The sequence below is a fragment of the Humulus lupulus genome, chromosome 1 (genome assembly GCF_963169125.1).
Source record: "Humulus lupulus chromosome 1, drHumLupu1.1, whole genome shotgun sequence".
Classification (NCBI taxonomy): domain Eukaryota; kingdom Viridiplantae; phylum Streptophyta; class Magnoliopsida; order Rosales; family Cannabaceae; genus Humulus; species Humulus lupulus.
The window spans coordinates 41433300-41450596 of record NC_084793.1 but is presented as its reverse complement, the minus strand read 5'-3'; the positions used below and the strand labels follow the sequence as shown (position 1 = coordinate 41450596).

The 17297-nt window shown below is 31.2% G+C and overlaps 1 long non-coding RNA gene across 1 annotated transcript; it reads right to left on the bottom strand.

Annotated features, from left to right (window-relative positions):
• Positions 1-797: 797 nt before the first annotated feature.
• LOC133823900 (uncharacterized) lies at positions 798-1503 on the bottom strand. Its single transcript, XR_009888472.1, has 2 exons — positions 1289-1503; positions 798-1214 (listed from the first exon to the last, which is right to left on the bottom strand). It is a non-coding gene; the product is annotated as an uncharacterized LOC133823900 (long non-coding RNA).
• Between the last annotated feature and the right edge of the window lie 15794 nt (positions 1504-17297).

Below are 17297 nucleotides of genomic sequence, written 5' to 3'. Positions count from 1 at the left end.
AAACTATTCACGGGTTGAGAACACAAAAAAGCCCTACGGTAGGGCTTTTTTTGAAGACCCTGCTATAGAATTATCCTTAGTTATAAACAAAAACAGAAACTTTGCCAAATGGGCCGAAGTGTCGGGAAAGAGATGAAGAAAAAAAATTATTTACTTTTTAATTATATATTTTTTTCATTTTTTGTTTTTATTTAATTAAATTTATGTTAATAATTAATTAGTTATTTAATATGTGGTGCAGTAGAGTGTTTCTAGTGTGCCTTAGTTGGCAGTTAATGGGTTTAACTTCCATTTAATAGCTTAAAGTGCATGTTGCAACAAAACATTGATAGAAGGGTGTTATACCACCAAAAATTTGGATTGGAAACATAAGTGTAACGAAGGCTAAAGAATAGGAGGTATGCTTCATATATCTTATCTAAATATATATATTTGATTATGCAACATTATACACAGCAAAAAAAAATAAAAATTCTTCACTTATATTTATCTGATTAAAAGTTATCATATGTAAGTAATATTAGGTAGATAAATTTAATATGACTTAAACAAATAATTTAGTCAAATCAATATCTAGAATTCATCAACCAAAATCATGCACTTAACAAATAATATAATTAAAACTACTAATCACTACTACAAAAATTAAAAATTTAGCTTCAGCCCCTAAAAATTGTAGGCATCATTTGCGGAATTTATGCCTAAAGCCCTAATATGGGACTGACCCCAATAGTAAATATGTATTAATTTTTTTTTTCATAATATCACAAAAGAAACGGATTTACTTTCAAAACTAATAAACAAATAAATTATAATTTCTTCAGTATAATAGAAAAATATTTAAGCTTTGCATTAAAGAGGAGAACAACATGCAGAATTGAGATTACAAACTTAACTTCAACAAACAAACATGTAATATCATTTCAACACACAACGCTCCACCATCGCTCCAAGAACTCACCTTGACCCAAATAATTTAGACTATAAGACAACCAACCTGCCCAAATCAATTTAGAGAAAGAAAAAGTAGTAAAAGTTGATGATCGTGAATGATAAGAGAACCATATCCAAGGCCATCGTGCGTAGTCTAGCCTGCATCCAAAAAAATGTGAGATAAGGGATTGATACAGCAACTGAAAGTGAGAGTCAAAGGTCCTCGTCAAAAACTTTATCTCACGATTGTTAGTTAACCTTTGCCCTTCATCTGTGGCCACCTACAAGAGAAAATAAGTGGGGAATTGAGAATGAAAGATGAACAAGGTCATTCAGAGTAAGAGAGAACCCCTACACTTTTCACTGAGGTGAGATCCTCGTCGTCGCTTGGGTGAGGTGGTGAAGTCCTCGTCGTCATTGGGGTGTGATGGAAGGTAAGATCGAGGGAGAGAATAAGGGGCCGACTGGCTTATTTTCAGAGAATTAGAAAGAGATATATGAGTTAATTAGGGTTAGGTTGATAAAAGGGTTTTCGACTTTTTCACTTTGGGCTAATTATGAGAATAGAAAGAGAAAGGGAAGTAAGGGATAAGGAAATAAAAGAAAGGGAAAACACATGAAAAGGAGAAAAGAGGGGAAAGTTGCCGAGGGAAACGGAATTAATTAATCTAGCTAGGTAAAAATAATTCTACTTTACAATAGCCCAAAAATTAAAAATCATAGCTAATCTTAATATATATATATAAAATATACTAGGAAGAAGCTAAGTGTAATGCACGTTTGCTTAATTTTAAAGTGGTAAAAATTGTCTATATAATTTTAATAAAAACTTATTTACTATTATTTTAAATATATATATATATAATAGAATGAATTATAGTTCTATAGTATATATAAATATTTATATCAATAATATCTAAATATATATGACATCTAAATACAATATCGATATATATATATAAAATACAATAATATTTAAAAAGAAATTAATAATAGAAACAAAATAAGAAGAGAAAATGTCATAGTGTAGACAGTAGTATACATACATAAACTATGTTTATTTACAAATATATATCACAATATCCATTGGTGAATTTGATGAAGAAAAAGAACTCCAATCACATAATAAAAAAAACAAACTATCACACAAATTTATAAGATAAAAAAATGATATTTATGCATTTATTATTTTTAAATAAATATGATTTAATTATTTAAATTATCATAAAATATCTTAAAAGTATTATATTTTAATTAATTAATTTATATTTATTTAAGTTTATGTATGTTCTAATTTTTTAATTTGGTAGTGACAAAAAAAGATTATATATTATATGTTTAATATAATATTAAGTTTAAGTTTAATTAAATTTTATATAAGTTATTAAATATATGGTTCTATTATTTTTAAATAATTATTTTTGTAAAATGTCTCAAAAATATCATATATTTAATTTGTTTAATTATTTAATTTTATTGTAATTTAAGTCATGTTTACAATCTACCATTAAATATAAGAATATTCTATCAAATATAAAAATATTCTGTTAAAATTAACGGAAAAAATAAAAAACCGTTAAAACAAAAAATTTCTGACTCCTACCCACTTTTTATATAGAAGAGATATGCTTTTACAAATAAGTCTAAAAAATCTCAAAGTTGACTACATATACATATATATATATATATATATATATAAAAAATTAAGACATATTTTGACAACTATCACTTTTTATCACATATTTTTATAGAGTTCATTTGACATATACAATAAAATATAAATAATAATAATATTATTATTTCTGAAGAGAATTAATATGGTTAAAAGAATGACAATTTTCTATATTTATATTTTATCTATTACTTTTATCACATATTTTTATAGAGTTCACGTGATATGCCCAATAAAATATAAATAAAGGTTTATACTTTTTTAGACCATGTGTTTTTTTTCATTACCTGTTTGGACTCTGTATTTTGACAAATTACTTTTTGGACCCTATGTTTTGTAAAATGGTTCAAATAGAACCCTAAACCCGATTTTGGTCAATGTTTTCTCAACTAAAATCACAAATAATTTACCAAACTAACAATTCATAACAAAAATAAAAGCATTCTGCTTAAAAACTGTGTTGTTATATTCAATTTTTTCTTCATCAAAATTGAGTTTATGGTTCTATTTTAACCATTTTACAAAACACAGGGTCCAAAAAGTAATTTTTCAAAATACAGGGTCCAAACAGGTAATGGAGAAAAACACAGGGTTTATACTTTTTTGGACCCTGTATTTTTTCTCATTACATGTTTGGACCCTGTGTTTTGACAAATTACTTTTTGGACCCTATGTTTTGTAAAATGGTTCAAATAGAACCCTAAACCCGATTTTAGTCAATGTTTTCTCAACTAAAATCACAAATAATTTACCAAACTAACAATTCAGAACAAAAATAAAATCATTCTGCTTAAAAACTGTGTTGTTATATTCAATTTTTTTTTATTAAAATTGAGTTTAGGGTTCTATTTTAACAATTTTACAAAACATAGGGTCTAAAAAGTAATTTGTCAAAACACAGGGTCCAAACAAGTAATGGGACAAAATACAGGGTCCAAAAAAGTATAAACCATAATAATAATAATATAATATTATCTCGAGAGAATTAATATCATTAATAAATCATAATTTTCTATATTTATGTTTTGTTAATCTATATATATATATACTAGATACAAGAAATGTGCAATATACACGTTTGTTTGATTTTATTTATAAAATTTATTAATTATTTTTATTAAATATATATTAATATCATATAAATTTCAAATAAATATTCTATTTTAATTAAATAATTTATTTATTTTTGTTTAAGTTTATGTTTGTTCTAGTTTTTGAATTTAGGAGGAACAACAAGAGATTATATATTATATGTTTAATGTAATATTAAATATTATACCTGAATTTTAAATTTAAGTTTCTTGCTAGTTTTTTTTTTTTTAAGAAAGTAATTTGTTGCTAATTCACAGTAGATTATATTATATGTTTAATATAATATTATTCTAATAAGTGAGTTTAAGTTTAATTAAATTTTATTTAAGTTATAAAACATATGATTTTATTATTTTTAAATAATTATCATTGTGAAATATCTCAAAAATATCATATTTTAATTTTTTAATTATTTATTTTATTTTATTTAAGTTTAAGTGTTTACAAACTACCGTTAAATATAAGAATATTCTGTTAAATATAAGAATATTCCGTTAAAGTTAACATTAAAAAATAAAAAACCGTTAAAACCAAGAATTTCCGTTATCTACACACTTATTATATAGAAGATATTGCACAAGTTTGGTTTTTGAAATTGATAATTTCTTTTTTTTTAAATGGTAATACTGAATGTGTTAAAAGGAGGTTTATTAATAAATAAATTTTATTGTTTAAAATTGTTAGGGTTGATTTCCTAAAAATATGCTTAAAGATATTTTATTTATTGAATTTAATAAAAGTTAATTTTTTTTCATATTTGATTGTTTTAATTATTAGTGAATAACTTATATAAATATTATAAATTTTCATAATCATTAATGAGAGTGTGATCTCGTATTACTATGAGAGGATTAAGATCATTAATAATGAATAGAATAATTAGCAACATCGTAAAGTATGGAATCTTTAACGAATGGTTGCTAGTACGGTTCGCTAAGTATTTTTAAGAACGTGTGTGATCTATATCCAAATTGCTTATATGGATAGATATCTTAGTGAAGATACTTTATATAATTAGATTATATATGACTGAACCGATAAGAATTAATAAACTTGTTGTTTACCATATGTTATAATTAATACACAATGAGCATTAAATAAACAATAATCAATATCAAATCATGCTCATGAATTTCCATGATCAAACATTTTATTTAGGGCATTAATATAATAATATACGTACCTCCAATTATCGCCTTGATCTCTAATAATCATGTTGATTATACTTCTTTGATCTACACATATAGAGAAAAGGAGAGCTTGGGAGTAATGAACACTACTCTATCATTCTCTCTACACCATAGCAACACTCATTCCAACTTAATCATCAATCAAGAGCACAACCCTTTATATAAGGAATTATGGGCCAATTGGGCTTACATGCCCAATGTGAGAGAATTAGTTGTCTTGGCCCAATGGGCTGACCAAAGACGTTTTAGAGCGTGTCCATGGGCCCCGAGCATGTTAGTACGTTATGTCCATCCCATTATGGCTCTATGGTAATATCATGCATTACCGATTATATAGTTATCATTACATGCTAATACCGACACTGTGTGAGCAACACTTAATTATGTTAGTCCATATAAAATATTCTAACATTCTCCGACTTGGACTACATAATTACACCAATATGTGCTCACTAAGCAACAGTATCAATACACAGAAATCTCAAGAAACAATAATGTCTATAAACTAATTATGCACCATATTGTATCGACAGGACACAAATATAATACATAATGAGACATCTGAGATTCATAAAACATGATGATAACTACCGATCTTGATCCACTCGAACATAGCACCGAGATTAAGCCACTGGCTTGCATCAACAAGTGTGTACACACAACATCAAAGAGTTATCCAGAATATGCATATATTCAACAACCAATAGCAATCCTTAACATGTCGATCATACATGAAAAACAATGACTCCCACTGATCAAATACATCTTTGGCTCCCAACAATCCAAACAAGAAATGACTTCTTAGTACATACGTTCAGGTAACTCATGTCAGTGTAGTCATTAGCATGTTGTTTGTAAGTGCGTGTTATGATACTAATAGAGGACTCCACAACTTTCTCACTACATATGGAACGTCATCACCATTAATGGAGCAATATTACTCCCCAAGTTCCAAGAGATAGATATCATTGTGATATTAAGTTCAGTAAGTTCACAATAGAGTCAACTACTCTTAACACTGAAACAGAATATCGCAATTGTAATGTACAATCAATGTCCTCGTAACACGCCACACACTCTACCTTCATATACGAGGATGCTGTCAATGTCCATGCAACACCTAATCACATATAACTTCCCTTACCATTATACTCACTTTGTATGAGAGAGGAAGTTGTAGGTGTTTATATGACATTTAATTACAAAATAGCTCCTCCTAGAATCATGAATGCTTATAAGTGGATTTTATCATCCATGCAGTCTTTCCAACCGATATCATTAAAATCAACTACTATATGTCACAATGTTGGTTTGTCGATTGCTAACATATCCTTGGTACCATAAGGATGACAACTCAAGTACCAATCCAACATGCCTATAACAGATATCACGATAGGAATGTGTATACTTAAGTAAGCCCTAGGCTGCCTTCAATAAGCATATATACGAGATAGTCTCAAACTTGATCTCTCGTCATTACTAATATCATGGACTTTAGGCCGTTCATAACACATCACAGTTTAGACTATTTAAAGATTCTCAATGAAATCGAAACATTAATCACTACAATAGTTAGTCAATGCAAACTATGAGACAATTCAGTCTACCGTTGATCTCATCACGAAGAATCTAAATTTTTAGACCATACAAGGTTTATCAAGAATTCTTCATCAGACAGACATTATCAAATAACGGCTTAATTTGTCTCCAAAATAGATCAAAATCATAAGATATGAGCAATGTACTATATCAAGTGACAATATAAATATATCATTGCTCCCACTGATCTCTCATATAGCGTTGACTAATGATAATGTTTCGAATTGATTATTTTGAGAATTACAGTAATCACTATCTTGATGTCCTGCCTCAAAATGGATTTAATGCATTGAACTCGGGTGTCCTTTAAACAAGAATTTAGTTCTTGCATCCTTATATATTGATTTCCAAATAGTCACCACTTTACAACTCAATAATAGTAATGAACAAATTCATTGTTATAATGGAGACTAGTTATAGGCTTTAATTCACCTTACTTTAACCATCAAATAACTTATTCTTAAAATGAACCATCATCAAGAAAATCTCCCAATTATTATGGGATTAAGACTAAACTTTCACGCTTGATCATAGCTTGGAAATCATGAAATAACCATATAAATTCTCCAAATAAGGATTAAGAACTACCAATGACTATCGATTAGAAATTTAGAGGTATATGTAATTAAACTTATCTCGTGTATGGAATCACAGGTTTATCAAACTGTCTCGATCCTTTATATTTATTTTTCCGTATATGGAGTTTCTTACAATAATCTGGCCAATTGTAGGTCATCAATAATAACAGCGGAAGCAACAAAATGAGGGATAAATCCAATTATTCCCTAAATAAAATTTTAACTCTTGTCTAATGCCAGCTTAAAACTCAAACATAGATAACTTTATATACTTATAAAAAATAATAGCTAGAAGAGCCATACATATTAAACTTGATATTCTCAATAAAACACTTAAATGTTCATCTTCTCTCATATGATTAAAATCCAAGATTGTCAAATGCAATGTCCTATATTGCCTCATAATATTAGAACTTCTGAAATAGCCTTAGATGTAAATTCTTATTCAATCACAACATTCATGAGGCTATTCAGAATAAAACGATATGATCCATTGAGTCTTAGTATCTTGAGTGTTGCTGCGAAAGACTTATCTCACATTGTCTCTTTCGAAAAACAACTAACATGGTTGTGAATATGGAATTATGTTTGTGATTATATTAGTCCATACAAGATTCAAATATCTCTCCCACTTGGACCAATATATCAACAAACACCATATTAATCTCCAACATGCAATAGGCAATCAAATAAATTATGTATGATATCATATCGATAGGATATGTATACTAAACATAATTTGGCCTGAGAGACATTCAAATATAATAACAACCATAAACCAAGATGCATGGAGTACAACAATTAAGACTATCTACCAGTCTTGTTGTATCCTTGTCACTTCGAGAAACAATACACATAAAAAAAGTGACTGTATATCATTATGCATGCATGGTTTAATCCCTTAGGTGTTTTCCACTATAAAGCTTTCTAAAACATAAAAGCTTTCAAACTTTGATGAGTCAAAACTTTGAGAAGATTGTGCTCAAGATAATAATGCATGAGAGATCTTAACAAAAGAGTGATAAATACTCGATATCTCTCAAAATTTGTATGCATTATAGATTAATCATTGTGGACAATTGGGTTGTAAAACTATTATCAATAATTATGATAGTCATTAACGATGAATATGTGTACTGAGATTGAATAAGTCAAAAAACTTATATCCTCTATACTTTCCATTTCTCATCCAAAATTGTAACTAAGTTATCAAAGTCACTATACTGAAAACTTTGTTCAGACTTAAATCAATCCAAAATTGTTGCCTAAATATAGCTTAGCTATCCTCAATTTTACTAGCAACAACGATATGATATCGAGTACATATGCATTAACCCATTATCTTGAATTCACTATATTTACAGACATTCACAATTAACACAATCATCTCTTCAGAATAGACAATGACAATCATACATCCATTGTAATATTGATCCAAAACTTGTCAACTTATGATCTATGCCTTATCTTGATCCTTAAGCATAAAAGTATTGTAATAATTGATTCATTAGTTCCACCAAAACTATTTCAAGGCACAAAACCAATGTACTAGTCTCTTGAACTCATCATTGTGTAGCAAACGTAGGAATATCACTTTAGATGCCCAAGAAAAATTCCTAAGTGATTCCACCCTCATAAAATTTGTCAATAGGGATCGATCGACACATATATACCTTACTAAAACCAACTGACACCCATCGCAATACTCCCACTGACCATGCAGTAACTTGGCATCTTTGAATTCAAATGATTTCAAGACATATCAATTTCGAGGCCTAGTCCAATTTTCTAATGAGAGATCGATATGACAAGACATATTATAGTCCCATCCGATAACTAAGCGGTAGAGGTTTTAGGATTGCTTAATACTAAAAAAAAAATCTTAGAGCAGTGCCACTATGTGAAAACAAGGATTATGCAATCTACTCGTTTTCTTAGCTTTCTCAATGATCTATCAACGGAAACGATCATGTCATGTTAGAGTCGTTCAAACAAAACATATGACTCTTACGCAGGTAAGGACAACTACTTTAAATATCATAACCAAATTCAGCTAATCCACTATCGATAGGGTAGAAAAGATTGTGTGGTTCATGACATCTAATGTGTTTCCTTCACCATCTAAGCATCCTACTTTACAGTAAAATCATCGACAAGATGACTAAATTGCATGTATGGATCTTAGTTTTTAATTGTGATTGATACGGGAGAAAAGTATTTAACATGAATCACAGTTTTCGACAATTGGCATGTGAAAACTTACGACAGGTAAGCACAACACATTCAATGAAAAAATTTAATCTCATAATTATCTAATAAGGCCGATTGCGCATTTTTGTATTTCTAGCAAATTTTATTACCAAAAATATTAATTAAATATTGACAATAATATTTATAATAAATGCACAAACCATGACCAATATCTTATTACACATTTTCCATAGTATATGCCTCGAAAGAATTCATAATAATAACAACAATAAAATTCACAAAAAATTATCAAAATCACGAAAGGCATATATATAACAAAATTATGGATTGATAAACAAATAAAAAATGGCATTGTATGAGATTAAATTAATTAACGATAAATTTATCACAATTCTCACAATTTTATGAATAACAAAATTGACATGCTTAGACTCACGATAGGTGAGTACATAAGCACTCAATTAATTATTCACTAACATAATTATATTATCAAAAATGTCAATCATCTATCAAATAATTTTTATGGCATGAATATAATTATGTCTTCATCCAATGAAATAAATAAAAAATAAAATTGTGAGAGAAAAAAAAATTCAAATTAATTATGTGATTATGCGTTAATTAACAATTTAAATTGACCAAACCCAAAATATAATCACACAATCAAATGAGAAAAATTAAAAGGAGCAAAATGGTGAAAATTTGGTCCAAAATGGAATCTTCACGCGCCCAAAAAGTTTAATTTTTTTTTTTGCTGAAAAATGCCCAAAAAACGACATGTAGTTTTTCAGCAAACTACATGTAGTTTGTCATAAAACGACATAAATCATAAAAAACGACAGCACTTCGAAAATGACAAAAAAAAAACCAAAAAACGACACTAAACCAGAAAAACGATGACACGTCATTTTGAGGTTGTCTTCAACCTCCAGCGGGTCTGTTAGACCCGTTTCGAACCCAAATTCTGACCCTGTTGGATTTTAGCCACCAGAGCTCCGATTTTGATGTCGTTTGAGGGGTTTTTCTCCATTTTTCATGCTCTTTCTATTTCCAGTACCCATTCAAACTTATAAACATCTGAAACCCGTAGATCTAATAGCCATTTTCGGCCATTAACAAGCTTTGAAAAAGCTTGGAGTTTTAGGTGTTTTCAACGTAAATGAAACAGAAAATACAATCTAAAATATTGATAAACTCAATACTCATCCTCCAATCTGATTTTATCTACCAATCATATATAATTTTGATTTTTTTTTTTTTTTTATGTAAATCAGATTTGAAAATTTTTTTATTCTAATAAGCCCTAAAATCAAATAACCTGTCTCTGATACCAATTGTTATAATTAATACACAATGAACATTAAATAAACAATAATCAATATCAAATCATGCTCATGAATTTCCATGATCAAACATTTTATTTAGGGCATTAATATAATAATATACGTACCTCCAATTATCGCCTTGATTTCTAATAATCATGTTGATTATACTTCTTTGATCTACACATATAGAGAAAATGAGAGCTTGGGAGTAATGAACACTACTCTATCATTCTCTCTACACCATAGCCACACTCATTCCACCTTAATCATCAATCAAGAGCACAACCCTTTATATAAGGAATTATGGGCCAATTGGGTTTACATGCCCAATGTGAGAGAATTAGTTGTCTTGGCCCAATGGGCTGACCAAAGACGTTTTAGAGCGTGTCCATGGGCCCCGAGCATGTTAGTACGTTATGTCCATCCCATTATGGCCCTATGGTAATATCATGCATTACCGATTATATAGTTATCATTACATGCTAATACCGACACTGTGTGAGCAACACTTAATTATGTTAGTCCATATAAAATATTCTAACACCATAAAGATTTAATTCATATCAATATGATGATCATATGTAGATTAGTCCATAAATCCTGAGTAGTCATGAACTCTTATTCATATCAATCAGGTCGTTTTATTCACTCGTTAATGTTTGTTTGAAAAAATGACTAATGACTTTTGTTTTGGATATTTAGTAACATGAATGGCTGGGAACGTGATCTTACAGTAATCAGACTTTAAGCCTTCCTAACAGATCGAATATTAGTTCCCTTAAGTGTTAAGTATGGTTGTTGAGCTCATATTTATAATAGGATTATAAATTAATCGTTCACTGGTGGATTAATGGAAGTTAAGGATCAATATGTAAAATTAGAAGGATAAAATGGAAAATTTGACTAGCACTAATTTATGAACTAATAATTGAAGAATAAAACTACATGTAGTGATTATATCAAAGGACTACACAAGATTATTTTGTAAATATAATTCTATAATTACTAAGAGAGCAATTCCATATTTAAAGTGGAGTGATAATGGAATTAATAAATAAGATTATTAAATTAAAAGAGTTTAAATAATAATTTAGTTTATTGGAGCTTTGAATTATAAGTCCATGGTTCATCAGTCACATCTATACTACACAGTTTATGGTGTAAGTGTTAACTACAATATAGGAATCAAGGACTGATTGACAAGCAAATTAATTTTCCAATGCAAAGATATAATTATTAGATAATTATAGGTAACTACTTAATTAATTTAACTAATATGTTTTATTTGAAAAACTATATGTTAGTTGAAAATAATATTAATTTATTTTAAAATAATTAATATATTGGGAGAGAATAAATAAATTTATTAATTATAAGATCATAATTTAATTATTATATATATAAGATAAAGTTAATTTTAATTTTGAATTAACTAATATTTATGTGGAATTTGAAATGATATATTATTTTAACTACATAAATATTTATCTTATTAAATACAATAAATAAAAATGTGACGTGGATATATACAATCCCATATGTCAGCGATTGGCGCGCACCCCTTGGTGGGTGGGACCCACTTGATGGCTCACTTTTTAATTAGTTGCAAGTTGTCATATTCAGATATCTCCTTTATTTATTTAATTTTTAAATAAAAAAATATGGTGGTTAACTTAAACTATATATTGATAATATTCTAGGTTAATTAAAATAAAGTTTTTCACAATTCAGAAAAAGAGAGAGCTTATTCTCTTAAATTCTCTCTCAAAAGTTTTTTTCTCCATCTCTTGATCTCATATGTTAAGTAGATCTAGAGACAGAAAAAAGTTCTTAACACTTTACGTGCACACACACATCTAAGTGTGTTTAAAGTCAAACTTGGAAGAATGTAGAATGGATCTCAAAGTTATATTGCATGGATTGGATATTCGTAATTGAATACTAAAAGATAGCAAAGATTCTTAATAGGCTTCAAGATGTATTTCATCTATCTTAATATTTAATTTAATGTATAAATATATAGGGAGTGACTACAACACATCCTCTTTTTTTGCAACACCGGTGCATCCTTTTTCTATTTCGGCACCTAAATAGTTATAATCTTAATTTTTTTTATATGATTGTGTACATTATAGCTATCTAGAACATCCTACAAATTTTCAAGAAATTCTAAATAAATTATGGTACCGAAACAGGGTATAAACTCTCTGTTGCACGCGTGATTATTTTTTTGTGCACGCGTGTAAAATTTGACAATTTAAACTCTGTTTTCGACTTCGTAAACTATTTAGAATTTCTTGAAAATTTGCAGGATATTCTAAATACCTACAATGTACACTGTCATATAAAAAAAATTGAGATTATATCTATCCAGGTGCCAAAATAGAAAAAGGATGCACCGGTATTGCAAAAAAAAAAAAGGATGCGTTGTAGTTGTTCCCTAAATATATATACATGATCTTATTGGGTTGGTATTGATTGTAATGCTCTGAATTTCCTAATAAGGTTTAGGACCTTGATTTGGAGGTCGGGAGGGCCATAATTGATTTATTATGATATTTAATGATTATATGCATGTTTATGTGAATTATATTATTATATGATGGTAAATACATGCATATGGGTTCATTTTTAATTATAAGGGCATTTTGGTAATTTGGCCCGTTGAGGGCGTGATTGTGTATTTTCGTGTATGTGGGTGAATTATAAATAATACCACATTATATGTGGATCGGTTCGAGCCATTCGGCATGAGACGATCATGGAATGTAAGTTTTCGGTCTAGTCATAACGGGATTAAGTTCAGGGCTCGGAGTGAGTCTCGGGGTAATTTGGTGATTAGAACGTTGCCGGGAATTAGAGGGTAACGGGATATGAATTATTGGTGTTTGATAATATTGAGAATAATGGGAATTGGAGGGTGTTAATTATAATTAACGATATAAGCAAGAAATGACGATTTTACCCTTGGGAGTCTTTAGAAGCCTTTATTTGACCTAGGGGCAAAATGGTCTTTTCACCCCTAAGATATATATATATCATCCTTTGTGGTTAGAAAGCTGTAGAAAATGTTAGAGAAAACAGAGCATCCTCATCTTCATTGCTTCTCTCCTTCCCGTACACCATTTATCCTCATTCTTCCTTTCAATTTTTGAGAGCCAACTTGAGGTAACAAGCTAGAAGATCAAAGGTGGGGGCTATGGAATTTGGTTCAATTATTGAAGGGGGTCTAAATCCAACTTGAGGTAAGGTTTCATCCAAGAACTTAAGCTTTACTCTGTTTTTTTCTATTAAGTTTTCAGTTGAGGATTTTGATGTGTTAGTTGAGAATTAATGGAAGTTCTTGAGTTTGGTTACTTGGGTTTTGATGAGGGTGTGGTGTAGATGAGGTTTGGGGGTTGAGTTTGATGTTTTGATGATGTTTGGGATTGGTTTGGAGGTTTTTTTTCCAAGGGAAATCGCAGGGGAGAAGACCAGAAAAGTTTCTGGTCTGCTGCTGGCGCCCCAGCGCTAGGCAGGGCCAGTTTTGGGGCTTCTCTGACTTTGGGGCAGCGCCCCAGCACTAGTGTATTTTCCAGCAAGCATATTTTAGGGGTCGGGAGGACTTTTAAGGCTCGGGGATTGGTTCCTGTACCCCGTTTGGGTAGATTAAGAGTCCCGAGAGTGTGGGATGGATCCCAAGAGTGAGGTTTTAGATTTTAAACCTTTTTATGATTTATTTTATTGATGGAATTCCATATTTGGCTATGATTAGGTGACCGCTAAAGGATCAAAGGATTGATCGTTCTCAAGGGTCGTTCTCTTACTAATTCTTGGTCGAATCTGAGGTAAGAAAACTGCACCATGTGTATATGTGACATGCATGGCTATTATTGGTGCATGTTGGATTGTTAAATATAATGCATATGATGCATGAGAAACATGTGATTAGGACATGCTTTATATACTGAATATGATATTGTTCAGAGCTTGAGCATCTGTGTTCGTGCATGGTCCTAATTGTACTAGTACTTGTTAAGTAAGCATGCTGAATGCCTTGTTTATGGATATTGGATATGTGATATATGTTTGGTGGCATGGCTTACTTGTGTGTGGCACTGACTTATTAGTCAGAATCGGCAATGGTGTTAGATCCATCTGTGAAGTTGTGATTTACTAGTCAAGTTCACAATGGGCTAAACACTGGTCGTGTTTTACTGACCTAAAAATCAGAAATGGCATAGCGTCATGAACGCCGAGCCAAATAAAGATTAGATCTAATCGATATCAGCGTTGAATGACTCATATGGGGTATTAATGCTGGACCGACCAGAAGGTCGATGAAAATTATAAGCGCTTGCCTAGTATAAGACTAGTTATTCAGAGTCAGGGCATATGGCCCCGGTGACTGTTTGTCACATGGCTAGGAGGGTATGGGACCTCCGAGATGGACTTATTAGTCATCTAATCGGGATGGACTTATCAGTCATTTGACCGAGATAGACTTATCAGTCATCTGATCGAGATGGACTTATTAGTCATCTATCTTTTATCCAGGGCTATCAGCCCGATATGGTTACTGGAACCACAAGTGTTAAATCACTTATCTGATTGAGACTGACTTAATAGTCGTCCATTCAGGAGGGTAGGATTCTCTATCCTGGATACCCATTGCTACGTGGTTTTCTTGCCTGCTTGGCTAGGGCTATATCTGCTAGGTGTGTGCCTTATATTTCGATGACATGTTATAACTGTTCATGAGCATATTAAGTTTTCTTGCTGGGCTTCGGCTCACGGGTACTATGTGGTGCAGGTAAAGGCAAAAGAAAGTTGGACAATCCTTGAGTTGGAGAGCTTAGGTGATGATGTGTACATATGCAGCTACTCGTCCACCACGGCCGAGGTTTGGAGGGGAACTAGGGTTAAACCCTGTTTTGCCGCTTAGATCGGCCTGTTGTAAATATTTTCTTGTAGTAGACTCTGAAATTATATTTTGGGATCCCAATGTATATATTAAACGTTCTAGTGAAACGTTACATCTTAACCAAAAATTTTAATCCCTAAACCGCTAATCATACTTAGTTACACGATTTTGGCCAAATGACTCGATTAACGAGTTTAGCACTGTTTACAAGACACACCGTAACAGTCCCTGGAATTAGAGCATTACATTGATAATTTTTATTTTATTTTTAAAACCTTTCAATGTACTCTGATTTGGTATTTCAATACCAACAAAAATTATACAAGGACATTTATGCCAATTACTTAGTGTTATCTTTGGAAATAATTAATTAATTAACTAGAACTGTTTCAGTAAATACATGGTACTGAACAAACACGAGTTACTCAAAAATAGTATATTTCCTTTAGAAAATATTAGTTTTGCAAAAAATAGATTTAGGACACAATTTTGGATTGAATCAGTAAAATTGAGGACTGATTTTAGTTTTTATTAATTTAGAGGCAAATGTGGTGCTTTGCTTCAATTGAGGGATCAAAATATTATATTTCATTATTGTGTTTTCCTATTTTTAATCATTTTTCTATATATATATTTTTAAAAACTTTTATTTTTTTTTTATATATTTTATGTTTTTTTAATAAGGTAAATACTATTTTAGACTTTGTGTTTTGTAAAAGTTACCGATCAGATATTCTTTTTTGCTAAATGACAATTTTGATCATGTGTTTTACAAAATGAAACAAATTAATACCTGTTATCCCCATTTCCTGTCAGGGTTTTGGGCCTTCGCCCCGGCCCACGGTCAAGGGACCAACTCGGTATTTGGGCCTTGCCCGAGGACTCCGGACTGGGCCTGCATATATGGGTCCGGGACGTTCCTCCGGGTTCGTCTCCAGCATGAACGGTCCCGGCAATGTCCGGAGTGCCCGGACTGTCGCGGCCATCGCATCCCCGTCCCGGCCCTGGAATGGTCCGGGCTTGGAGTAAACGTAGCGGGCCAGGAGTAAACGAACCTGGACCGCTTCTTCCCCAGGCGTCCAGGACACTGAAACCGCCTCATTTCGCGTGAGCCTTGTCCCCCCACTTTTCACCTGCAGAAAGGGTCGCCTTGGGATTATCTGCTGGCGTGTCAGGACTGCGCAGCCAAGTACTCTGACCGGTCTTGTCTCCCAAATCGGCCTCGTGACTCGAAGTGGTCAGAGCCAAAGCGTCGTTTTGTCGGGGGAATGCTTGCGTCTCAGGGCAACTAATTGGGCCTGAGCTGGTTTGGATTTGGTGTGCTGTATATCTTTTTAGCTGGGGCCTCCACTAGGGAGGTCCCTTGTGCACATTCCTCGGATGGGTCCGGGTCGGATCCGGCCCAAACCTGATGTCCCCCTCGTCCTATAAATACAAGTTGTAATACAACGTAGAAAAGAGAGAGAAGACAGAACCCCTGTTCAAATATAATTAGAAAACTCCATTGTAAAAGCTTGTCCTAGCTCTAATACAGATTTATACATGGACTCGTGGACTAAGGCTAGTTAACGCCCCAACCACGTAAAACCCTTGCGTCGATCTTCCATTTTCATTATTATTATCAGTAAATATCCTTCATTAAGATAGTTGCCGAAAATCTCGGTAAACAATACCCTAAACTTAATTTTGGTCAAACTTTTTTTTGAATAAGACCAAAATATCCTCATATTTTACTAATCAACGAATTAATAAAAAATAAATAAGTTGTTTTTAAATAAAAAATAATTAAAAAAA